At 42.9% G+C, this 26,948-nt stretch overlaps 1 pseudogene across 1 annotated transcript in view; it reads right to left on the bottom strand.

Moving 5' to 3' along the window:
* LOC309968278 (N-acetyl-D-glucosamine kinase-like) overlaps positions 1-26,261 on the bottom strand; it is a 65,524-nt pseudogene extending 39,263 nt beyond the window's left edge. Inside the window, exon 1 of the transcript in view lies at positions 26,201-26,261. The product of the transcript in view is annotated as an N-acetyl-D-glucosamine kinase-like (transcript). The remainder of the gene's footprint in view (positions 1-26,200) is intronic.
* Positions 26,262-26,948: the final 687 nt, after the last annotated feature.

The raw sequence follows: 26,948 nt of genomic DNA, 5'->3' as shown, positions 1-26,948 counted from the left end.
CTGAACTCCGTGTAAAAATTCTACTACCTCTTGCTTGTAACTTAAATAAAACATCCAGTATACTCTTTTACAGGGTTCAACTAATTTTATCTAGAGTCACAGAGGAAAAATCATGCATTAAAAATGATGACTAAGATGGGAATAAAGACACAGACCTACTAGAGAATGGACTTGAGGACACGGGGAGGGGGAAGTGTAAGCTGTGACAAAGTGAGAGAGTAGCATGGACATATATACACTACCAACTGTGAAATAGCTAGCTAGTGGGAAGCAGCCGCATAGCACAGGGAAATCAGCTCTGTGCTTTGTGACCACCTAGAGGGGTGGGATAGGGAGGGTGGGAGGGAGGGAGACGCAAGAGGGAAGAGATATGGGAACATATGTATATGTATAACTGATTCACTATGTTATAAAGCAGAAACTAACACACCATTGTAGAGCAATTATACTCCAATAAAGATGTTAAAAAAAAACAACAAAAAAACGATGACCGCAAATAATACCCCTGCTGATGATATTTCCCTGGGTGTTCTTAATGTGTTTTCACAGGATATCCCAGGTAAAGCAAATACCTTTCTGTCCCTGAATATGGCTAAGTACGATGCATCCTGCCCCAGACTGCATTACGTTTTGTTGGCCAGATCCAAACTCTCAGGTTCTTCCAGGAAGTGTGTTTCTAAAACTTTCAAAAGCCTGTACAGAGAGTTCTTTTGTGCCCAGATGGACAGATTTGTAATTATTAACAACTAAAGGGTTCTTTATGCCTTTGCTAACTCATCTAAAGGCCCTCGGGCTGTTAGAGCTGAAATTATTCTAAATTTTCAGTTTGGTTATCAAATCTCTTTCTTTTTATTAGATGAAGAGTGCAGTTATTCCCTTAACCATCATCCATCCTTATCCCCAGCAGGACTTTTTTTGTAATTAAACCTCCTGGTTCTGCAAACCAAGATTATTGCACAAACGTGTGTAGAAACTTGCCAGTCCATGATCTACTTAACATACTAAACACCATAGAATATTTTTACCATTAACTATCATATCCTGCTTTAAAGAAAGTATATTAATTTTCCTCTTGGTTATAGGTAGAACACTATCTTATCTAAAGAGCGACAACACTGAAATTGAACATAAGTTTGGGGAATACCCTTAATCGCAGTGTATTTCTAGAATGAATGAATAAATATTTGATTAGTATTTCAAAGACTCTCTTAACCTCCAAGCATTTCAAGGGATTGACCTGGATCTTGAGTTATGAAATCCTGCAGAAAAAGTAAGAACTTCTTGAAACTAGCAACAGAGAAAACTGAACTGTATTCTTGAATGTGTCTAACAGTAAATCCCTCTGTCAGTTTGGGCAGTTGGCTTAACCTGTCTGGTCCTCAGTTTTATCATGAAAAATGACAGGATTTGACTAAAACTATAAAATTATGTGGAGTATGAAGGGATCATAGGGATTTGATAATTTGCTTCAAAAGAAACTAGGGGTTCTAATTTCCAGTTCACTTCTTTTCCATTATACTGTCCTGAGCTGTAAGCCACTTCCAAATCAAAAAGTTGGTTGATTCCAACTTTAAAAATAGTTTCAAAATTGTGGCGACTTTGAAAGCAGATTTGTACATGTCCGTCTCCACCACCATTCACACCTCATGCCTACTGAGCCATCTCTGAGGAGTTTTGGATCAAAACTCCTACACCATAGTGATGGTTGCACAACTCTGTGAACGTACTAAAAACCATTGAATTGTATACTTTAAATGGGGGGATTGTATAGCATGTGGATTATGTCTCAATAAAGCTAGGTCAGAATTCTTTTGTTTGCAGCTAATTGGAACCAACTCAAACCAACTTAAAAAAAAGGGGGAGTTAATAGCCCATGTCATTGAAAAGTCCCACACTAGATGTCCAGGCATGACTAGGTTCTGGTCTCAAACAATAACATTAAACCCCAGATGCCTGCTCTGTCTCTCAGCTCTCCTCTGTGGGAGCTTCAGTCTCAGGAAGACTTTCTCCACAGGTGGCCCCTGGCGGTTCTCAGCTTATATTTTCACCAATTTAGCAACTCTAGCAGAAGTATCTCCAGCAAAAGTCCTCGGACTGAATGTCATTGGCCTGGTTTGGGTCACATGACCATCGAGAATAGCATCTAATAATGATAACACTTACTATGAACCAACTCTATTTTTACAACATCCCATTTTATAGATGAAGAAATCAAGGCACAGAGAGGTTATGTAACTTGCCCAGGATCACACAGTAGTGAGTAGAGGAGCTGGATTTGAAACTCAGGCAGTCTACCCCTAGAGTTTGTGGTCTTATTGGTCTTAAGTACTATGCTGCCCCCAGTCATTGGAGTCAAGGGAAAGGAATGAATGCTCTGATTGGTTGGTCCTGGAGCAGATCTAGTATTTGCAACTGCATTCTCTCCTGATGTCCTCTGTTCCAGATCTCTGGGGATTGATTTTATATATATATATGTATGTATGTATATGTATATATATATATGTATGTATATCTGTCAGATGGTTATATATCAGATGTTACTGAATTTTAGGTTTGTGAGCACTCTGCTTCAGAGACTGCAGCCATCTCTTTATATCATGTTCTCTGTAATCACCATCACCACCCTGACTGTAGCCATTTGGAAGGGAAGCCACAGTTTGTTAGTAATAGTAAACTCAGGTCCCCTGTCCCAGACTCAGAAGAACCATGTTAAGATCTTGGCCTGTCTTAAAATAATACACCAGTCTACAACCTTGGGAAGGAACAATAGAGTAACTGTTCAGTGTTTCATCAGCAACAAGAAGTTAAGGGAGACTTTAAAAATTACTCACCAGAATAAGTCATAGCTAATAGACACACCCACTTATTTATTTATTTTTGGCTGCGTTGGGTCTTCATTGCTGCATGTGGGCTTTCTCTAGCTGCAGTTTGTGGGCTTCTCATTGCAGTGGCTTCTCTTGTTGCGGAGCATGGGCTCTAGGCACGTGGGCTCAGTAGTTGTGGCTCGCAGGCGCTAGAGCACAGGCTCCGTAGTTGTGGCGCACGGGCTTAGTTGCTCTGAGGCATGTGGGATCTTCCCGGACCAGGGATGAAACCCGTGTCCCCTGCATTGGCAGGAGGATTATTAACCACTGTGCCACCAGGGAAGCCCCAACATTCTTTTTTTTTTTAAATGTAGATAGTTAGAAAATTAAAAGAAGTTTTTCCGTCTTTTTCTAATGCAGGAAATAAACTTACCCATGTTAAGTATTTCAGTTACTTCGCACCACTGTTATTGGAATCACCTGGGATGCTCTTTATTAAATCATAATGCTTGGGCTTCCCTGGTGGCGCAGTGGTTGAGAGTCCGCCTGCCGATGCAGGGGACACGGGTTCATGTCCCAGTCTGGGAAGATCCCACATGCCGCAGAGCAGCTGGGCCCGTGAGCCATGGCCGCTGAGCCTGCGCGTCCGGAGCCGGTGCTCCGCAATGGGAGAGGCCACAGCAGTGAGAGGCCCGAATACCGCAAAAAAAAAAAAAAAAAAAATCATAATGCTTTGTGTTGGGCCTGGGAATATGCATTTGTTAAACACCCTAAGTGATTCTTATGGCCTCTAAAGTTTGAGAATCACCATTGTAAGTAGCTGGGGAAAGTGGCTAGGCTCTTAAAAGTAGGACCTTAGGGGGCTGAAGTTGAACCAAAGGCAACATCCATATGAGGCATCTTCCCTTGGGTACAGAAAGGGGGGCTGCTGACAGTCTCAGATTTCAAGCAGCTTTAATTGTTAGATGGTCCTGCTACAGTTTATCTCTCCTCATTCTTTATGTTCAGAGGTGTGGGTGTCTATATTCACTGTTAGCTCTGTAGAGCAGAAAAAAATAACACTAACCAATAAACTTCAGTGAGGAATTTTTCAGATGAAAAAAGTGTTCCTGTGAGCTATAAACCATGACTTCCAACAGTAGCCATTTAATATTAATAATAGTAATTGCTAAATAATAAGAGCTAACGTTTCCTGACTATACAGTGCTGGGTGTTTTATAGGCATTATCCCATTCTGTCCTCCAGTCACCTTACGGATGAATAGGTGCTGATGTTACCTCCGTTATCAGACAGGGAGACCCAGGCACAAATGTTAAGTCGCAAAAGTGGGGCAGAGTTGGGACTGATGGGGTTCATGACACGCTACCCCAAAGTATGGCACTTGGCATATTGAATATTTTTAGCTGAAGGAATTTGAGAAAACAGCACAAGCAGGAGGGTCACCCTGACCTTTCCTCTGTGTTCTCCCCTGACACAGGTTCTAAAACCCTCAGGGGAGAGGTGTCTTCCCTACACCTGGAGGAAAGGAGCATCCTTATCTCCAAAGACAAAGGGACCTCGGAGAGAACCTGAACAAACAGGATTTGCCAGGTTTCCCCCAGTTTATTGCAGTTACCTCACACTCCTTAACCTATCATCTTCCTCCACCACTGTACAATCTCCACCAAACCTGGCGTAAGCATGCTCAGGCTTAATTGTTCTGTGGGGCCTTCATTTCCATATGAAGGCTCTCGTGTCATGTAAAACTTATGTTAAATAAACATGTATGCTTTTCTCCTGTCAGTTTACTTTGCAGGCCCAGCCAGGGACCCTAAGAGGGTCGAGGAAGACTTTTTCCTTCTCCACAGAACATTCAGACCAAGTCCACTTAACATGAAAGCCCATCTGCTGTTTGAGCCATATCGGCTTGTGCTCCCAACAAGAATTGATCTTTCTCCACGAGACTGAAAACAGAGAATATGAAGAAACATCGACTGCAACACACATACATTTATAATAAACTTACCTGCAAAGAAAGACCGTCCTAGGACTCGCCATTCTAAGAGTTCTTATATGTCTCAGATACCTGGTCACTAAAATTAGGAAACAGTGGTACCCATGTCCTGTGGGCCCCTTTGACGCTGCTTGAAAGTTTCAAGGGTCATATTTCTCCTACTTCCCTAGGTCTTGGATTCTTGACTTTGGACGGCCAGTTATAATTGCTGCTCTTGACTTGTCCTAAAGCCTTTATGCTGGATGCAGTCGAGAGGGATCATATGCCTGGGAAAATCAGGCACAGCGATCTATCTAGAGATGCATGAAACCACACCAAATTACTTTTGCTCAAATTCAGGCACCCACTTTGAGCCAGGCCCTGAGTTAATATAATGGGCTATCCAAAGATATATGACCTCAGAAATTCATAGAGCAGTTGGGACACGTGCACAAGTCATTACAATACAAGGCAAGATGCAGTAGAACATGTGAGCTCTGGAGTCAAACCTGCCCCAATCCAGTGCCCCCACTGCCCTTTTAAAGTACCTAACCTTTCTCTGCCTCAGTTTTCTCATCTACAAAAGGGAACAATAATAATAACGGTGTGTCCTCATGGAGGTCATTGTGAGTGACCTCATGGAGGTCACTATACATTTTAAAGGAAATAAAATGTATAAAGTGCGTTGCATGATTCTTGTCCCATAGTGTGTGCTCAGTAAGTAAGCTTATTACCAACTTTACTTACTGATGTAGGCAAAATGTTATTTGGGGTGAGAGGAAGAAGTTATTGCTTCTAATAATTGAGGAAGACTTCTTTGGGGAGGAGCATTTGATCTGGGCCCAGAGGGTGGGGTTTCTGTGAGAGAGGAGGGGTTATCCCATCAGCGGGAGTGCAAAGCGCGGAGATGGGGCAGGTTAGCACGTGTAGGGAATGGTGAGCGATGCAGGGTGGCTGAGGCACGGAGGGTGGGCCAGCTGCAGAAGGGGAGGAGGGAAAGTCTGGTCAGAGGTAGTTTGTGGAAGTTCACCGATGGTGGTAATCATCATGTGACCGAGCAAAGGGCTTGTGTGCCCGCAGCGCGGAAAGCCAAACTGACAGCAGGAGTTTGCAGCAAAGTAAGGACTTCTTGCAGAGCGCCAAGCCAGGGAGTGGGAGACAAGCCTCAGATACACTCCAGCTTGGTCTTTGAGGTAGGGGTCATTTTAAGGAGAAGAACAAAGAACCTGGTCATCATCGTCTTGTGACATTTCTTAATGGTGCTTTCGGAAGTCAGTGTGTCTCTGGTTTACCATTCTCTGTCCGGGTGGTCCATGGCTTGGGGGTCTGTGAGCTCATCTTGCCCTAGAGAAACAACCTGAGTTTGTACGTTAAAGATGACATCTAGAATAGCAATTTTAGTACATTAACAATGTTATTGACAACAGCAATCTTAGTCGTCTGACTGGTTGATTAGTGTTCAGTTAGCACAGAATTGAGGTCAGAGGGGACAAGAATGGGACTACAGTTTTGGAGAGAGTGTTTAATCATCAACTTGGTAAGGGAACTTAGTTTTAGGGGGACTTGGTTTCAAGTATATTTATTTCCTAGTCCAACTTCAGTCTCGGGTGCCAAACACCCAGTAAAGCAGAATTGTACTGCCTTCTTTTTCCTCTCCCACCCGACTCCTCCCTTTTTTTTTTTTTTTTTTTTGCGGTACGCGGGCCTCTCACTGTCATGGCCTCTCCCGTTGCGGAGCACAGGCTCCGGACGCGCAGGCTCAGCGGCCATGGCTCACGGGCCCAGCCGCTCCGTGGCATGTGGGATCCTCCCGGACCGGGGCACGAACCCGTGTCCCCTGCATCGGCAGGCGGACTCTCAACCACTGCGCCACCAGGGAAGCCCTCCTCCCTTTTTTAACGTTGAAAATACTCAATATCCTAGTCAGGGCCGATTTGGAGGCAAGGAGAATTCCCTGGCAGCCTTAGAAGGCAACTCTTTTAGAAGTCACCAGTGCATCACCGAAGTTCCACTCTCCCCAGCCCCACCTTGGCTGTTGCTAGCTACAGCCTCAGGAGCCCAGATGGTGCAATTTGAGTGTTATTATCATTGGGCAGCAGAGGACCCCAGGCTCTGGGGGTCAGGGAAAGGAAGGAGAACCAATCTTGTTTTGCAGAGAGAGGGGAGGATGCCGGGAAGAATTGTGTGGAAAGGGTGACTTAGCTGGTATCTGCTTGAATGTGGGATTGATTCACTCCTACTCAGAGGTTCTTGGAGCCCAGAATGTTACATAAGTGAAACGCCTGATGCATTTGGTCTCTGTAACACTTAATCCACCGTCTCCGCCCCCCCACCCCGTTCAACATTTTCAATGTTTGTAACATACAGTGATAGCTAAAGGGCAGGACTTGATGTTTCACATTTTAAAAATTAAAAGTAAAGCCCTAACCGTTCTCTTCTTTGTCCCTCTAATTGGAGGTGGCCATGTCCATGTCTCCATAAGAAATGAACGCATTCAGGGAGTTGGTACAGGGCTGGAGTCATGTGTGATCTTGCCCTAAGTAAGGCCTCAACTGGGAAGTGTTTAGGAGAGAGGCTGGAAGCTTGTTTAGTCTATAATTAGACTGGCTGTACTGGTTTTTCTTTGGTTAGTAAATGCACAAGCATTTAGATGTGCCAGGATTTGGGTACAGAATTGCTACATTGTCAGATTCAGAGCAAACTGAAAGTATGTCACAGTCAGCATTTTCAGAGAGCAGACAGCACTTCAAGCTTAGGCCTGGTTTAACCTGATTCACAGTCAGTCAGCTTCCACAGCACCAGTTGTAGGAATGAAAAGTAAATATGCAGGTCTAAATAAATGACCTTGTGGAATTGTTAAGAAACCGCTGAATTTTTTTTTTTGTTCCCTTGAATCAGTTGGTGAATGTTTGTACACATATCCAAACAGGTTGCTTCCAGGCTGCATACATTATAGTAAGTATCATTTGATGCTTACTTACCTTCAATCGCAGGAAATACTGGCAATACCTTGCATTTGTTTAAAGCCCTTTTACTGGCTCCCCTCATCTGATTCTGCCCAGAGCCAAGAGAGCCATAATAAACATTATCCTGACACTGAAGTTGGGCAGATTGCGCAGGGTGACAAAGTTCAACGGCAGTGAATAAAATTAAGTTGCTGGCTTCGTGGAGTTACATTTGGAGCTGGGAAATTATAAAAATTAATATATACTATACCAGATGATTGACATATAGTAAATATAAATATAGTATATAGCATATACTACTATGTTATATAATACTATATTATATATAATGAACTATATGTCAAGTGGTTATATATCAGATATTAATAAGCTTTAGAAAGCAGGGAAAGGGGAATGGATGAATGCTTCAATTTAGGATAGGCCGCTCAGGGAAGTCCTCACTGGTTGGCTTATATTTAACTAGAGATCTCAGGAAGTGGGAAGTAATACACGCAGAATATCTAGAAGACCATTCAGGCAAAGGGAACAGCAAGTGCAAAGGCCCTGAGGCGGGAAGTACTTGGTACATTTGAGGAACAGCAAGAAATCGGTGAGGCTGGAGCAGAGTGAGGCCAGCAGGAGAGGGGTAGACACGGAGATGAAGTCGGAGAAGCAGCCTGGGGTGAAGAGAGGGGCAGAGCAGATCCTGAGGCATTTTTCAGGCATTGTAAGGACTTCGCTTTACTTCGAGTGAACTTAGAGGCCATTGGAGGGTTTTGAGCAAAAGAATGACTTTAGTTTTAAAATAATCACCCTGGATTCTGTTTGGAGAATAGACTATTGGGGGCAAGGGTGGAGGCAGGGAGCTGGTTAGGAGGCTATCAAGATAGTCCAGCATCTCTCTGGGTCTGTTGCAGACACTTCCCCTCTCATCTTGCTCTCTCTTCTAGACCACGCTTGGCTTCAAAGAGCATCGAAGTGCCTACAGCTCCCGCACTCAACTCTCTTGTTCCTCCCTTTCTTCTGACCTCCAGTCTTACTTATCCATCTGTTTACTTCCATCTGCACTCGATGGCCACTCAGTCTGTCCAAATGTACCTACACTCCTGCATGTCCCCTCTGGCTCCTCTGGGGTTGCACCTGTCACCCAACCAATTGCTCAGGAGTCCTCCTCCAACCCTTTAGAACACCATATCTGGGGAATCAGTAAGTCTTATTCTTTCTATCCCACAGCATTTCTCAGCTGAATTCTCCACTCTATTCCAAGCCTAGTAGAGAGCAGTAGCCTCCTAGCTGGTAACTGAATCTACTCAGCCCCTCCCGCTACCACTGGCTTGTTAAATGATATTTTCCACAAAAATGTAGAACTCTATGAGAAGCAGTAGAAATTTTTTTTTCTGTAAAGATGTGCCTTTCTCACAGTGGAACAGCCTTTTCAGTTAGTAAAGGGGACACAATAACATCTGAAGCGTTTGCTTTTGGATTATGTTACTGGCTTGGAGAGCTACCCAAGGACAGTAGGTATCCCACTAACATTTGCATGACTGGAATGCTACTTCTCAGAATAAAGAATGCTTTTCTTTATTATCATACCTGGGCAAACCCCAGATATGAATTGTAACGTTTTCCCTTGACCACAGGAAGCTTATTAACATCTGGTTTTGAGTAATAGTTTTGTACCTACATCCTGCTACTCAGAGGACCCTGCTACGTAATTAGAGATTTTTTTAATTAAAAAAAGGAGGTGGAGTGGGTGTGGTACCTACGCATGTTCTCTTCTTTATTTAGTTTTATCAGAAGAAAGAAACTAGATTCTCTACTTCCACCCCAACTGTAGCAGGAGTGACCTAAAATGACCACAAACAATAATAACAATCAGATCATATGACTTCTCTGCTTAGAATGGATCAGTGGTTTCTAATTGCCCTGGCAATCAATTCTAGATTCCCTCCTCTGGCCCACCAGGCTCTATATGATCTGGTACTTGCCTTCTCTCCAGCTTTATCCCTTACTTTTTCCAGCTGCGATAGATTTATCTCCATTTCTCAAATATACACCACTCTCCCCTCAGCTGTCTTTCTCTATTCCTTGTGCACCCCCTTGAAAGCTGTTCTTTCTTTAAGCTTCGACTTAAATGTCTCTTTATCTGGGAATCCTTCTCAGCTGCTAGATCTGGTTAGGTCTCCTGGTCATAGGCCCCCGTCACAGCTCTGTTTCTTGCCTGGAGCCCACAGCATACTGTACTTACTTGCTTAGCGTCGTTCTGCCCCATCAGTGCTTTGCTCTTCTCGTCCAGGTGCTGTTGGTGGTCTCATTCTGCTGCTGTCTCCCTACAGCCAGGCCAAAGCCTGACACACAGTGGGCCCTCAAAAAATATCAACTGGCTGGTTTGCTTGGCATGTCAGGGTGTTTCATAAAACCAAGTGTTTTCCAAGTGAGGATTGCAATTGCCACTCTCATTAATTTGGTGGTTCATTTTATTCACAGGAGAAAGGTGCAGTAGTTGTTTCAAGTGTACCTCTTAAAAAAATGGAAACAAACAAACAAAAAAAAATGGAAACAGATTTTCCAAGGGGGATGGTGAACTAAGAGAGCAGGAAAGCTGGGATAATCCTGTGGCCGTTTATCCGCCTTGTTTTGGGTTTCATTTCACTTGGTTCTGTTTCATAAACTGTAATGACTTTCTATGCCTAATCCAGTAAAATAAGATTCCTCACACTCTAGATTTGAATTGATAAATGGAATATTTATAAATGGAATATTTCCTGCCATATCAATAAACAAAGGATTTCATAGTCACCAAAGATTGCAGCCCTCCAACATGAGCTGGTGAGCTCTGAGGAAACTCAGGGCTGAAAAGAATACCTGCCATCTAGCAGCCATCAGACTGCAGCCACTCTGGGTGGTGAGCCCTGAGGAAACTCAGGACGCGTCAGGATACTGGCCCCGGATAGCTGCGGTGCATATCAAAGGAAGGATTTCAGTGAGCCCAGACTCTTGCATCTTCCCATACGTAGAAAGGCGCTAAATTCCTTAACTTGAGATATCTGGTTTTCTTTGACTAACAGTAATCCTTAGACGTTCCCGACTACCTGTCCTTTGTTGCAAAACTCCTATATATCCGGGCTCCTCCCCTCCCCTCCTGGGAGCAGTTTCTCAGAGTTATCTGAAACGCTGTCTCCTGGACCGCAGTCCGCATTTTGCCCCAAATAAAACTTAACTGGCAACTCTCATGTTGTGCATTTTTTTAAGTCAACTGAATGAATATGCATAATGTGCTCTCCCTGAGTTGAAGGTCTAGGGAAGTCTGGGATAGTGAAGATAGAAAGTATCCTCACAAACGCCCAAATCCAAAATTGTTACTTTTGGAGTGGGAAGGGGGGAGGGGCAATTTAGGGGTAGGGAAATAAGAGGTACAAACTATTATGTATGAAATAAGCTACAAGGGTATATTGTACAACACAGGGAATATAGCCAATATTTTACAATAACATAAATGGAATATAACCTTTAACAGTTGTGAATCACTGTACTGTATACCTGTAACTGATATAATATCCTACATCAACTATACTTTCATTGAAAAAACAAGTTACTTTTCCCTCCCCCTGCCCAGGTTGCTATCAGAAACTGCAGATACACTCTGTGGAGTTCATTGCTGTGGTACCAGTATGTTTTATAATTTGTATAGTAATGTCCATGAAATAAGGGATGCTTTCCCCATTTCCATTGGTGTAGGAGGCGCTCAAATCCTGCCTGGATTTTTGGAAAAGTTTTTTCCATTTTTAATAGAGTTAACCCAAGCTTAAAGACTTCAGCTTCCTTTTTAAAACGTTGGCCCTTTTCTTCAGGAAATGTGTGTTTCTACCGGGATGCAAATGGGATTTCAAATACTGAAGGAAGTAGATTTGATTTACTGAATATACTCTTGGCAACTGAGAGAAGGCTATCTGAGATTTAAAAAGAATAATTACCAGGTTTGTCAGTATACCACTTTGGGTTACAAAACTGCACAAGGTTACAAGGGTATCGTGCCTGGAACTTATTGATTCTTTTCTTTTTTAAAATACCACCTAATTATGGATGTGGTGACATAAAAACAAAAGCAATCATTCCCTTCCCAATTTCCATTCTAGTGAGGCTGACCCAAGGGCAGATTTAGATTTTCAAAGTGTTCTGAAAGAAAATTGAGTATTTTAAGGAAAAACAGCTTTAACCTTAGGCTGTAACCTCATGCATTAAATGTGAGCAGAAGGACACAAAAAGTCTGCTAATGAATATTACTTGCCATCTGTTGAAAAATAATATTACGCCACGGGGCTCCTACAGTAGTAAAAGTACATGCTCTTTGAGTCGTTTTTTATTACAGTAATAGGTAATGGGTCACACTCTTACCTAATCACTCATGCAATTCAGATTTACCAAACGGAGATTTAAGGATGACCTTCGTGCTCACAGCACTTTGAGTCAACAGGTGTGAAGCATCAGGTCTCATTAGCCCTGGGGTTCAAGAGTGTTGTGTTGTAGGTACATAGTTACCAAACTATTTTAAATAAATATAAATTATTTATTCTGTCTGCCAAATAAAACTGTTTCCAATTAACAGGACCACAGAAATTGAGCACCAGTACTCAGTTTGATGAAACGTTTCCCAACAAGACTATAAGTTCTGTGAAACAAATACAAAGTTCTAAGAAGCTTTCACATTTAAATATGCTTGGTATATTTTAAATGTACATTCTGCCCTCCTTGGCTTGGTTTCTGGTGCCAGGTAGTCTTGAGTTTACATCAGTTACTAGCTAATTCTTGTACCTTTTTGTGTCTCTCACCATGAACATCAGGTGATGGGTATGTAAGATGTACTCAGTAAATTTCCCATTCAGGTAAGACATGCTGAAGTGTCTGCATTGCATTTCTTTCGAATAATTCAAGTAATACTTCAAAGGATTATGGAATTTTTCATCACTGACTAATTAAGGTCAGACAGCCAGGATTTCACTTGATTTATACCTAGAGATTTTTTGTTTTTGTTTTTTTGGCTGTGTTGGGTCTTCGTGGCTTTCTCTAGTTGTGGCGAGTGGGGGCTACTCTTCTTCGTTACGGTGCGCGGGCTTCTCATTGCGGTTGTTGCGGAGCACAGGCTCTACGCACGCGGGCTTCAGCAGTTGTCGCACACAGGCTCTGTAATTTTGGCTCGCAGGCTTTAGAGCGCAGGCTCAGTAGTTGTGGAGCATGGGCTTAGTGGCTCTGCGGCATATGAGATCTTCTCGGACCAGGTCTCGAACCCGTGTTCCCAACATTGGCAGGCGGATTCTTTTTTTTTTTTTTTTTTTTTTGCGGTATGCGGACCTCTCCCTGTTGTGGCCTCTTCTGTTGCGGAGCACAGGCTCCGGACGCGCAGGCTCAGCGGCCATGGCTCACGGGCCCAGCCGCTCCGCGACATGTGGGATCTTCCCGGATCGGGGCACGAACCCGTGTCCCCTGCATCGGCAGGTGGACTCTCAACCACTGCGCCACCAGGGAAGTCCAGCAGGCGGATTCTTAACCACTACACTACCAGGGAAGTCCTATACCTAGAGATGTATTAATTCGTACTTTCTTAAGTAAATGTCAATTATGCTGCCAAAACAGAAACCAGTAACAATCCAGAGATTTGAATAGTAGGAAATAAACCCAAGGTTTTGAGAAGCTCTTGAATCTAATTTTATATAATGCCATTATAAGTATCAGTTTTGAACTAAATATAACTTGGTCTGTTTATTTTCTTTGAAAGTGTAGGGAAATGGGGAAGCATTGGTGTGTGGTATCAGACAGACTTGGGTTTAAATCAGTCACTTCACGTGACAGTGGGCATCTCTCAGTCTCAAGCCCCCGTCCCAGGACTGTGACAAGGATGCTGTGAGGTATGTGTGTAAAAGTGTGTGGACATTGACCTGACCAGTGCCCACAGTAACTGCAGTCTCTCTTCTCTCTCTTCTCCCACTTCTTCCTCCAGCCCCCTCACTGATTTAGCGAGTCATTTTACACATCTGTGCCTCAGTTTCCTCATCAAAAAAAAAAAAAGGCTAGACCATACACTCTTGAAGATTCTGAAAAGTTCTACAATTCTAGGCTTTAAATGTATAAATACTTTAAAAAAGTGTTCCTACCTGGAAAAAAAATATTGGTACCGTACTGAGAATTATGACTGATCTGTAAATGAAAGAATCTACAGACCATGAACTGTATTTACGCTAAAAGTAAATTCTTCTGAGAGGAAGTTAATTGGAAAATCCAGAAAGCATCAATAATTTCTTGCATTCACCTTAAAAGAGCAATGAAATTCCATATTCTGCAGTCTTGAAATGAGTAAAATGGAAGGATATAAATATTTATTGGAATGCGAGTGGAGCAAGAGAAGATCTGCTTTGTCTGCTGGTGGGTGGTGACACATCTATGGGTCATTGTTTGCACTAAGTATTTAATAATCCCATCTGTTGAAAATGTATATTCGGAGGTACTTTGAAATTGCTATAAGCTACCTAGAAATTGGCAGGGAAGTACTCCTGGAGAGATTCCAAACTCTGCAGCAGACCAAGAAGTCCAATATAAATCAGTATGTAATTATAAAATCCCATCTTTGGCCACAGCTCTTTAAATATATTTACTTAGGCCTGGTATAGACTTTTAACACCAGAATCTGGGACTGTAGAGTCCTTTGCTAACCTCAGATTCAGTTCTGTTTATTTGACCTGAAAAACCCACTCGTCATTTGACCCAGCAATGGCAGAACTTCCTCCTGCCCCACCCCCCCGTGGTTGCTGTGGCATCATCTTCTCTGATACCTCCATGCTCTCCTTATCTCCCGGGTCCTTTTAAGTAGATCATGTCTCATTTCGAAAGTGAATTCCTGAGTTTTATAACAACTTTATATTTCTTTTTCTTTCCCGTTACCTCTTTTTCACACCTGAAATTCACTTGGTCCATCCTGACCTAGCTTTTCATTCAGAGAAGCGCCATTGCCGTACATTCTTACCTCTCAATAGTGTATTTTATTTTTCTTACTGTACTTCTTTCTTTAAAAATCTCAATTCACCGGTTTCCCTTTTCTCCCATCTCTTCTGTTTCTCACCCCACACTCTTGCTTTCTGCCCATTTATCGCTAGGCCCTACACATATGTCTTACACAGAGGGATGGCATATTGAGAATTGGGCTGGCTCAGAAGGAGAAAAGGCTGGATACTTTGCAGGAGCTGCTAAAGGCATTTAATGGACCGTTACCTCTTTGGGTGAAATCCTTTATGTGACTCTCTCTCTATGCGAAGTAGGAGTTTAAGAGAGTACCTAACGAGAATGAGCAGTTTTCTACAAAAGAAATCAGGGTTTTATTTCCCAGGCTGTGGAGTTTCTCTGTGGGTTTAGAGATCCCTTCTCTTTCACTTCCCAGCTGCTGTTGCTCCTGGCCTCACAGCACAGCTGCTTACATATATTTACCAAATTAATCATACCGTAAGTGGTGTTTGGGGCTGCATTGTGTCCCCCTAAAATTCACGTGTTGAAGCCCTGAACTTTTGAACTTCAGGATGTGACTGTGTTGGGGAATTCCCTGGTGGTCCAGTGGTTAGGACTCTGCGCTCTCACTGCCAAGGGTCTGGGTTCGATCCCTGGTCAGGGAACTAAAATCCCACAAGCTGCACAGCCAAAGAAAAAAAAAAAGAATGTGACTGTGTTGGAAGGTAGGGTCTTCAATGAGGTGATTAAGTTGAGGCCGTTAGGTTGGGCCCTGTTCCAATCTGACTGGTGTCCTTCTAAGAAGAGGAAGTTTGAACACACCGAGACACCAGGGGTGCGAGTGCACAGGGGAATGACCGTGGGGAAAGGCAAAGCAGCAAGGGGGCTGCCATCTGGAGGCCAAGGAGATTGGCCTCAGAGGAAACCAGCCCTGTTGGTCCCTTGCTCTTGGACTTCGAGCCTCCAGAACTGGGAGAAAATAAGTTTCTATTATTGAAGCCACTCTATCATTGAAGGTATTGTGTCATGACAGCCCCACAAACTACTATAAATGGTTATAGTAACACCACATCTGTATTATGAGGTCGCTGCAGGATCAAACAGGAGAATCCAAGATATAAGATCTAGAAAACAGGGTGAAACACCTCTCCAGCAGGAAATAAACTCACTGGAGAGGGGATCTGGAGCATATGTGATACTGATATGAAACGTGTTTGGAAGATTCTTTTTCTTTCCAAGCCCAGTTTTGGGGTTTGGGCCTCCCTGGAAGTCAGGGAAGAAATTCCACGCCAGGCTCAGAACTACAGAAGTGTAAGCAAACCTAGCAGCATCCAAAGAGTGCTACCTCCACACTGATGCTCTGAATGTCTGCTGCGTGGAGTTACTCTGAGAGTAACCGGCTTAGATCTGGGTGAGAGTGAGGGTCACACTGAGCTTGCCTCAGTGAACCAACCCAGATGGGGGTGAGTCAAGAGGTGCTGTTCAAGAGCGTGGCGCACTGTCACTGTGCAGCTGGATTTTGGTTCCAGCTTTATGGAGTTAGCTTCAAACAAGTCTTTAGAAGTACTTCATACAGTCACTGAGTCCCTCCATGGATTTACTGGCCTCCACCTCAGTTCTGCAGTTTTGACTTGCATAAAGCCACAGTGACTGCTGGCTTGATTCAGTATATTAAAGAAGAAAAAAATGTGTTTTACGTACCCTGTTTTGTGGGCGTCTTTAAAATATGTCCTTACAAAACCTTCATTTTGGGCTTCCCTGGTGGCGCAGTGGTTGAGAGTCCGCCTGCCGATGCAGGGGACACGGGTTCGTGCCCCGGTCCGGGAAGATCCCACATGCCGCGGAGCGGCTGGGCCCGTGAGCCATGGCCGCTGAGCCTGTGTGTCCGGAGCCTGTGCTCCGCGACGGGAGAGGCCACAACAGTGAGAGGCCCGCGTACCACAAAAAATAAATAAATAAATAAATAAATAAATAAGGGAAAATATTTAAAGCACAGTAATTTAAATAGGTGTTTCTGGGCTGGAATTTTATGAATAATATACATTCTAATTGATAACCTGTATTCTAATGGGTTATATCTAAAACATTCTGCTATTTTTGGATTGAAGAAAATGCAATTCTGTTTGTAAAAGGATCAGATGGAGCTAATCAATAATGGGAAAAGCCTCATCTCAGTAGGGCTTTGTCTAGAGAATAGTTTTGCAATTAGGAGTGTCAGGAGGCTACAGTGAAATTTATGGATTTTTTCCTTCTTTGGGTGGAGCAGAAATTCTAAATCAACCTTTATAAGCTCGTTGGTCTCTTCTCATAGTTTTATTTGTTTGTTTTTCCTCTTATTACCTGCAAGAGTCCCGTTCTACAGTTGAAAGGATTATTGTTTTTAACTCCAAATGACCAAACCCTGAAAAACCGACATGTTGCATTTTTGGTAACTTCTGATAGTTCCTATATATGCGTGTGTTAAGTGCATGCTCATGCCTGTAAGCGGGGGTGCCTGCCTGCTGGGTACCTGCATGATGTTATTATATATTTTATATATATATATATATATATATATATATTTTGTGTGTGTGTGTGTGTGTGTGTGTGTGTGTGTGTGTGTGTGTGTGTGTGGTACGCGGGCTTCTCACTGTTGTGGCCTCTCCCGTTGCAGAGCACAGGCTCCAGACGCACAGGCCCAGCGGCCATGGCTCACGGGTCCAGCCGCTCTGTGGCATGTGGGATCTTCCTGGACCGGGGCATGAACCCGTGTCCCCTGCATCAGCAGGCGGACTCTCAACCACTGCGCCACCAGGGAAGCCCCATATTAGATATTTTAAATCTTGTGCCTGGGGTAGCAGTTTCTTCCTTTAGTCAAAGACATTCCTTCAATGGAATGTCAGAAATATTAACTAGAAGTACATCAGCCCCAGCTGATCTGGCAAGGAGCAATGAGAAATAATAGAACTATAGGATACCTTTCAAAACTGTCAGCTAGAATGGTGAGTACTTCAAAATACTGGTAGGAAATTTAACCTTTATTCCACAGTGATATGAGAATTGAGTTCTCATTTTGTGAAACTTGAAATGCAAAACTGGAAATCTAGAAGTGCTTGGAAATTATTAAAAAAAAAAAAGAGGAAGATTCACAGGAGCCTTCAGATAAAGTAAAAATGATGTAATTTTGAATTTCAAAAGCCCTGTTCATTTTCTTTCATCAAGGAAAGAACAGGAAACATGAAGAATATAGAAATCATCTTCATGGGGCTCTTAGGAATGCTGCTGTTCATTAAACTGTTTGGGAGAAGCAGGAAAAGGTCAAGCAGGGAGTGGGGGCAGGTCAAGTTCATATGAGCTAAGTGTTAAGTGAGGGGCCATGCAGCAGTGGAGTTTCCAGATGCACTGAGGTTCTTCCCTGTTCCCAGTCTCAGTGATGCCAGCATAATAAGCCTTTGGTTAAGAGACAGTTATTGTTTAATGGGTGCAATTATCCCCTTTCTACAGGTGAGGAAACTGAGGCCCATAAAGGTTAAATAAATTGTTCAAGGACGTATACTTAGTAAGTGAGCTTTGGCATCAAATGGGCCTGGAATTTGGACTCCACTTTTGCAATTTACTAGCTGAGTACCCTTGGTCAAATAACTTAATGTAATCAGAGACCCTATTGCTACTCAGTAAAATGAAAAACTAATAGCACCTACTATCACAGAGGTGGGGCAGGAAAGGGGTTTGGCATAACTCGGAGTTGATGTACTTAAAGTTCTGGTGCAGATGGAGTAGGCTAAATAAATAACTGTTGTCCTTTGCTGACTCTGTACAGAGTATGAGAGAGATGCTGCAGGAAGACACAAAAGAAATGGAGGAAGATTGTTTTCTTACTCTTCAGTAGCAAAATATTTTGGGGCTTCTGCTGACCATTTTGCTCTGAACATTTGAGGCGTGGAGTGGGGGTGGTGGGTCAGGGAGTGTTAGCATTTGTGATACTTTATACCAGGCATTTTGTTAGGCTCTGGGTCAGTCAGTATTAGGTTCGGCTACATATAACAGAAAAATCTAACATTGTAAAATGAGTTAAGACAATGGGAAATAGGCTCTAGTTAGCATGTTCATGCATTTGATTTTCAGAAACAGATGACTGACATTAACTGGAAAATAAATACAATTTCCAAATTCAAGTGCCACAGTTTATCCATTTGTTGATGACAGCTGGGTTGTTTCCCCATGGGGACTCTTACCACCATGAACATCCTTGTCTCTGCGTCCTGGTTGACTTGTGTCCTCTAGGACAGTGGTCCCCAACCTTTTGGGCACCAGGAACCGGTTTTGTAGAAGACTATTCTTCCCCGAACGGGGGTCGGGGTGGGTGAGCAGGGATGGTTTAGGCAGCAATGCGAGTGATGGGAGGGACGGTTCAGGAGGAAATGCGAACGTTGGGGAGCGGCAGATGAAGCCTTGCTCGCTCGCTCGCCCGCCCGCTGTTCACCGCCTGCTGTGCGGCCCGTTCCTAACGGGACAGTACTGGTCCTCGGACCGGGGGTTGGGGACCTCTGCTCTAGGATATATACCGAGGAGTGGAGAGTTTGGGTGATAGGGTAGGAATGGCTTCAGCTTTATGAGATGATGCCCGATCGTGCTTCAGAGGGGTCGTACCTGTTTATGTTCCCACCACCTCCAATGTGTGAGAGTTCCTGCTGCTTCAGATCTTTGCCAGCACTAAATACTATAATACTTCATAATTTCTGTCATTCTGGTAGGGTTATCCTGATTTTTTTGGTATAGTATTATTAAGTAAACATTTCCCCATATGATTACACATTCTTCCTAAGTATAATTTGCAATAGGTATACTGTATTTTTTGTATGACTATCATAATTTACATAATTAACCCTTTATTTTTTATAAACAATAAACAACTGTTTCATAAACAATCCTTTAGATTGCTTCAAACTTTTCAGAATGATAAAACACTGTGATGGGCAATCTTCATCTGTAAAACCTTTCCTGTATTTAATTTTTTTTTTAGGATAGAGTCCTAGACTTGGAATTATTTAGTCAAAGTGTACAAGCAAAAAGCAACTGTTTTAAGTGGGCATAGGTGCCTTGAGGACAAAGGGAATCAAAGATTAGTGTAAAGGGAAGAAGTTTGCCTTTCTTGGTCCAGAGCTTAGCCAGAGGCTCCTAGTTTCTTCTTAGTTCTGTTACTGAAATTTGTGAAGGTGAGGTGTGACATTGGAATGCACCCTCTTCCTTAATAGGACACTTTCCAGGAAAACAGCAATCCTTGAAGTCTTACTGATAAGGAGAAAAATATATCACGTGAAGACAGATTTTAGGTTTTATTTTGTTTTCTGTAGGCGTTTATTGAGCTGTTATTTGGAAATGCTTTACATATATTATCTGTTAATCCTCAGCAACAATGAGGTGGATTCTCTTATTATTCTCAGCTTACGAATGAGAGGACCAAAGATTTATAGCTAAGTAGGTAGCAACGTCAAGATTTGAATCCAGGCAATGTGTCTCCAGTGTACCATACTGTCTCCCTGCAACAGTATAAGAGCACTTCTACTTAATGTTTATGTGACTAATAGAAGCAATAGATACCGTCAGAATTCAGAGAAGGGATAGATGAGTGTGGACCGGAGTGCACGAGGAAGGCTTCAGCAAGCAGCATCTTCCCTTTTGGTTGGACTGTGACTTGGAGTGTTTTTTAGACATCACATCAGATTTCTCTGGCAGTATCATCTCTCAGCATCCTTATCTTGCAAAGTGAATTGATCAAATGCAAAGTGAATTCACAGACACTGCGTTCCTTCTGAAGTGCAGCTAGCTCATCCTTCAGGCTCGGTATGTGTTTGATGAGAAAGAAGTCTCCTTGGCTGGTCACGCATAGGGTGGAATCAGCTAGAAATCTCCAGAACACTGCTGCCTCTGTGGTGGAGGACAGTAGGAACCTTCAGCATCACAGCTCCAGTTAAAGACTCAACCTAACGGAACACTCTGTGCCGAGTACAAAGTGAGGCATTTTCCTCTATGTTTGTTTTCTGTCATTGTTGTGACTTCTGGGAAACTGCAGGAGCAGACAGCCAAGAGTCATACACAATGATCACACAGTGCAACCCTTTCCTAGTAAATGGTAGGGTCAAGAGGTTAGAAATAACATAGCGCTCATGTTATCATCTGTGTGTTACATGATGCAATACAAAGACTCAAGCCAATATGGGAACCCCACTGCAGAACAGGGTATTTGTGGAATTCTCTATTCAATGTAGAGAATGTAAATGTTTGCATTTTACTAACAATGTACATTTTTACTAAACAACTCAGTATGTAATGAGTCTTTTTGAACGTGAACCAAATCTATGAACTTTGATATATACTCTTCCAACCAAATCAGGACTTGTCAGTCATTTATTCAACAAAAACCTTATAGAATGACAGCTCTGTGCCAGGTGTGATGCTCAGCACTGGCTGGCCCAGGATAAAGGACTCTGCCCTTGGCCTCAAAGTCTTCACGGTTGACTAGAGCTTTCAGATACGGTATCGCTGCAGCCAGGTGCTGATATTGGTGGTCGCATAATGAGCACCACCCACAGTCTTGCCCTTGCCCCTCGATTTCTACAGCTGGTCCCCTCTTCTGGTGCAGCGAGGGGCCAGAACCTGAAAGAACTCTGCTCTGTGGACCATTTCTCCAGAGAAAAAATTCCCTGTACCACCCACTCCTACTTGCTGTGTTTTCTCCCCCTCCCCAAACCCAAAGATTTTCCTGTGAAAATTATCCCAATTGCACCTACATTTAAAATTAAATTTTTAGTTAAATTTTAATTAAAATTTTTTTAAATTTTTAATTGTACAGTCACATGCAGTTGTGGGAATAATACAGAGAGATCCCATGTATATTTTACCTAGTTTCCCCAAAGGTAACATCTTGCAAAACTAGTAGTACAGATAACATGTTAACATTGACACAGTTCACAGTCTTACTCAGATTTTTTCAGAGTTGCTTGTATAGTTGATCATTGAACAACACGGGTTTGAACTGCATGGGTCCACTTATATGCAGATTTTTTTTCAATGAACACATTCAGTACTACACAACCTGCAGTTGGTTGAATCCAAGGATGTGGAACTGCAGATACTAGGGGCTGACTGGGACTTGAGCATCTCTGGATTTTGGTATCTGCAGCGGGTCCTGGAAGCAATGCCCTGTGGATACGGAGGGATGACTGTGTGTGTGTGTGTGTGTGTGTGTGTGTGTGTGTGTGTGTGTGTGTAGTTCCCTGCAGTTTTATCATATGGGTGAGTACTGTCCACCACTGCACTCAAGATACAGAAGACTTCCATCACCACAGGATCTCTGGTGGCGTTGCCCTTTTATCACCATATCCACCTCCTCCTGCAACCCCCTCCCTCCAGGCCCAGTTCCTAATCCTTGGCAATCACCAATCTCGTCTCCATTTCTATCATTTTGTCATTTCAAGAATGCTAAATGAATGAAATCACATGGTATATAACCTTTGGAGTGTAGCTTTTCTCACACAGCATAATTCTCTCAGCACTCACCCAAGTTGTTGTATATCAGTAGTGTGTACCTTTTTATGGCTGAATAGTATTCCATAGCATGGACGGCCAACAGTTTGTTGAACTGTTCACCTGCTGAAGGCCATCTGGGCCATTTCTAGTTTTTGGCTTTTATGAATAAAGCTACTATGAACATTTTTCTGCAGGTTTTGTTTTTGTTTTTTGGGTTTTTTTGCGGTACGCAGGCCTCTCACTCTTGTGGCCTCTCCCGTTGCGGAGCACAGGCTCCGGACGCGCAGGGTCAGCGGCCATGGCTCACGGGCCCAGCTGCTCCGCGGCGTGTGGGATCTTCCCGGACGGGGGCACGAACCCGTGTCCCCTGCATCGGCAGGTGGACTCTCAACCACTGCGCCACCAGGGAAGTCCTGCAGGTTTTTATGTGAACATAAGTATTCTTTTCTCTGGGATAAATGCCCACGAGTGCAATTGCTGAGTCAAATGGTATTTGCGTGTTTAGTTTTATAGGAAAATGCCAAAGTATTTTCCAGAGAGGCTGTACCATTTTGCAATGCTGCCAGAACTGTATGAATTATCTAGTTTTTCCATATCCTTGCCAGCGTTTAGTGCTATCACTATTTTTTATTTTAACCATTCTGATAAGTTCTGACAAGTATGTAGTGATGTCTCATTGAGGTTTTAATTTGCATTTCTGTAATGGTTAATGACATTGAACATCTTTTCATGTGTTGCTTGCCATCTGTTATCTTCTTTGATGAAACGTGTTTTCATGTCTTTTTGCCCATTTTTCAGTTGGATTGTTTATTTTTTTACTACTGAGATTTGGGAGTTCTTTATATATTCTGGATACTAATCCAACTAATTTGTTGGATTGTGGTTTTGCAAATATTTTTCCCCATCTGTATCTTGTCTTTTCATCCTCTTAACAAGGTCTTCACAAAGTAAAAGTTTTTCATTTTGATGAGATAAAATACATTTTTGTACTTCTTTTTTTTTTGCAGTACGTGGGCCTCTCACTGTCGTGGCCTCTCCCGTTGCGGAGCACAGGCTCCGGACGCGCAGGCTCAGCAGCCATGGCTCACGGGCCCAGCCGCTCCGCGGCATGTGGGGTCTTCCTAGACCGGGACACGAACCCGTGTCCCCTGCATCGGCAGGCGGAGTCTCAACCACTGCGCCACCAGGGAAGCCCCATTTTTGTACTTCTTAATGTAGTTTCATGTCTACAGGGAAGATAAATGTTAGAGACCAGTTTCCTGAACACTTGAAGTCTCCCTGTCGAATCCTCTTTAAGATTCATTGCTCTTGAGAAATCAATTGCATGAAATTGTTGCGTTTGCTAAAGAAGGAATTTTAGAAGGCAAGTTCACTAGCCTGCAGAGTTTGAGTCTTTCTACTTTCCTGTTTTCATCAAAATCTTGGCAAGTGGAAGTTTTGAGCTTCTGTGCCAGATGATTGCTAATGCTAAATAAATAGCAGTGATTGTTTTCTTACAGTCATATAGAACATGTTATCTTAAAAATTAAATATAAACATCAGGAGTGCTCATTTCCAGTTGGCTGTAAATCAGGCAGTTAAAATTAGAAATTTATATTCGCCTCAGCCCTGGAAGCTTCTGACCTGCAGTATAAACAAATTTTTATATAGATATAAATTTTAAATTAATTAATTAATTAACTTTTGGCTGTGTTGGGTCTTTGTTGCTGTGCGCGGGCTTTCTCTAGTTGCTGAGAGCGGGGGCTACTCTTTGTTGCGGTGCCCGACCTTCTCATTGCAGTGGCTTATCTTGTTGAGGAGTGTGGGCTCTAGGCGTACGGGCTTCAGTAGTTGTGGCATGCAGGCTCAGCACTTGTTGCACACGGGCTTAGTTGCTCCGCGGCATGTGGGATCTTCCCAGACCCCGGCTTGAACCCGTGTCCCCTGCATTGGCAGGCGGATTCTTAACCACTGCGCCACCAGGGAAGTCCCTGAATAAATGTTTAAAATATGATTTATTCTTCTCTTTCCACACTCTGTCCTTAAATCCTTTGGGGAAAAAAAAAAGCTTGCTGAATTTTTTGTCCTATAAATTTTCTCTGCAGAAGGAACACTTTTCCTATATTATTAAATAAAAATGGAATATGAAAGGAAATTCACTATCCTTTACTTTATAAGAGGCTTACATTTTCATCTTTGAAGTCAGACTTTCCTTTATGTTTATTTCCTTCTCCCTGCTATAATGACATGAAGCCTAACATACCTAAGGAGCTGACTTTCACCAGGAGACCATTTTCTTCCTTTGCCCTACCACTGTACCAAGGATGTAACTATCCTTGCATCTCTAGCAACTTTTTTTTGGCAGTCTGTCTCCCTGTCTAAATGGGATGGCCGTTCAGGATCGGACCATGTCTTATTTGTTTTTATAATCCCCAGCACCAAGAACAGAGCCCATCACATCAAAGGTGCTCACTAAGTAATTTCAGAGTTCACAAACTTCAGTAACAAGTCAGTATCTGAAAAATGGCAGCGTTCATTGTTCAGCAAATTTTCATCCTTACATATTGTTTGCTCCAACCCCTTGAGGGCAAAAGCTATCTTTTGCTTACGTCTTACTCGTTTCTTAAAACCCTATTGCTTGGAAAATAACTAGGCATTTCATAAATATTGAATCTATCCATTCACTCAGCAAGTATGGACTGAATACATGATACTATGTTAGGAACCAGGAATATACACACTTACCTAGAAGGTATCGTCTTTTCCTTCAGGTAACCTACAATCTAGTTGGGGGGAGGGCACCTATAAATTACCACATAAAATATTTAAATAGTATGATAAGATATTATAACTTTTGTGTTAAAATGAGAGGTACAGAATATAATTAGCTAAAGAGTCTGCAGGAGGTCATCTGGCATGGACTGACCAAGGAAGGCTCTCTACCTAGTGGTCTGAGAAAATCCTCTGCCCCCACTAGAATTTTCTGCTCACTTTCCCTCTATTCATGCTTTCCACATTTCCTGCTTTCTCTTGAAATGCCACCCTTTTCATTGTTTTCTTTCTACCCAGACCCAGCATTGAATGTTGTATTAGGATTTTTAAAACTGGTTTAAGTAAAAAGAGGAATGCCTTGCCTCATATAACCAGAAAGGGGGGTCTAGCCACATCTGACGTGGTGGGTCGTCTGCCATGATGGCAGCCAACAATTCTCCCATCCCTGTATGTGCACACTACTCCCTACTCCTTCCATCAAGTGGTAGATACTGTTTCTCTTCCTCTTGAGTGTGGGCTGGACTTTTGACTCATTTTGACCAATAGAATGTGACAGAAGTGGTGTTCCGCCAGCTCCAGGCTAGGCCTTAAAGAGGTTTGGCACCTTTTATTTTTAATCTCTCGGAAACCAGTCACCATGTAACGAAGTCCAACTACCCTGGTAGAGGGGGGGGAGCCCTGGAAGGAGAGACTAGAAAATGTAAAATATTTTGTTTAAATGTATAAACATATACAAATAGAGACAGTGACCTGGCCAGCCCCATGCATTCCAGCCACCCCCATTCCTATAGGTGCTGACATATGAGGGAAGCCATCTTGGATACTCCTGCCCCAGACAGTGTTAGAAGAGCAGAGAAAAGCCATCCCCCTTGGAGGCTTGCTCAGAATGCAGAATCATGAGCAAATGAATGGTGGTCGTTGTAAGGCAGTATGTTTTAGGGTGATTTGTCATGCAGCAATAGATGGTGGAAAAAGCTGAATCTAGTGCTCTCACAATTCAGTAACGAGTCTTTCTCCTTCCATGGCTCTGTTTTCCTCTTGGAGGAGGCTGTCTTTGTGTGTCTACCACATACAGCAGGGCCGCCCACCATAGCAGCAGGCTTATAGTCTACCAGCTTAACCATGCCTACTGGAAGGGCGTGGTTCTTTCCCAGTAGTTACAGCAAAAGTCTCAGGGGAAACTCTGATTGGCTCTGACTGGGTCACATGTCTGTTTCTGCACAACTTACAGTGACTCTGATTGGCCAAGGCTGGATCACATGCCTCTTCCTGGAGCCAGGGGTCGTGCATGGTCAGCCTCACCTAAACCTCTTGGACTGAGGGTGGGGGTGGGATGGGTCCCAAAAGAAAAATCCGGGCAGTATTTTGAGAATAATGGACTGGATGCTAGGCAGACAAAAACAACAAATATGTACTATAAGAGTCAAGTATAATCCTACCTCTTTTTTTTTTTTTAAACATCTTTACTAGAGTATAATTGCTTTACAATGTTGTGTTAGTTTCTGCTGTATAGCAAAGTGAATCAGCTATACGTATACATATATCCCCGTATCTGTTCCCTCTTGTGTCTCCCTCCCACCCTCCCTATCTCATCCCTCTAGGTGGTCACAAAGCACTGAGCTGATCTCCCTGTGCTATGCAGCTGCTTCCCACTAGCTATCTGTTTTACATTTGGTAGTGTATATATGTCCATGCCACTCTCTCACTTCGTCCCAGCTTACCCTTCCCCTCCCCATGTCCTCAAGTCCATTCTCTACATCTGTGTCTTTATTCCTGTCCTGCCCGTAGGTTCTTCAGAACCATTTTCTTTTTTTAGATTCCATATATATGTGTTAGCAAAGGGTATTTGTTTTTCTCTTTCTGACTTACGTCACTCTGTATGACAGGCTCTAGGTCCATCCACTTCACTACAAATAACTCAATTTCGTTTCTTTTTATGGATGAGTAATATTCCATTGTATATATGTGCCACATATC

Source organism: Leucopleurus acutus (assembly GCF_964270905.1).
Source record: "Leucopleurus acutus genome assembly, chromosome: 11".
Classification (NCBI taxonomy): Eukaryota; Metazoa; Chordata; class Mammalia; order Artiodactyla; family Delphinidae; genus Leucopleurus; species Leucopleurus acutus.
This window is presented reverse-complemented; position numbering and strand designations above follow the sequence as displayed.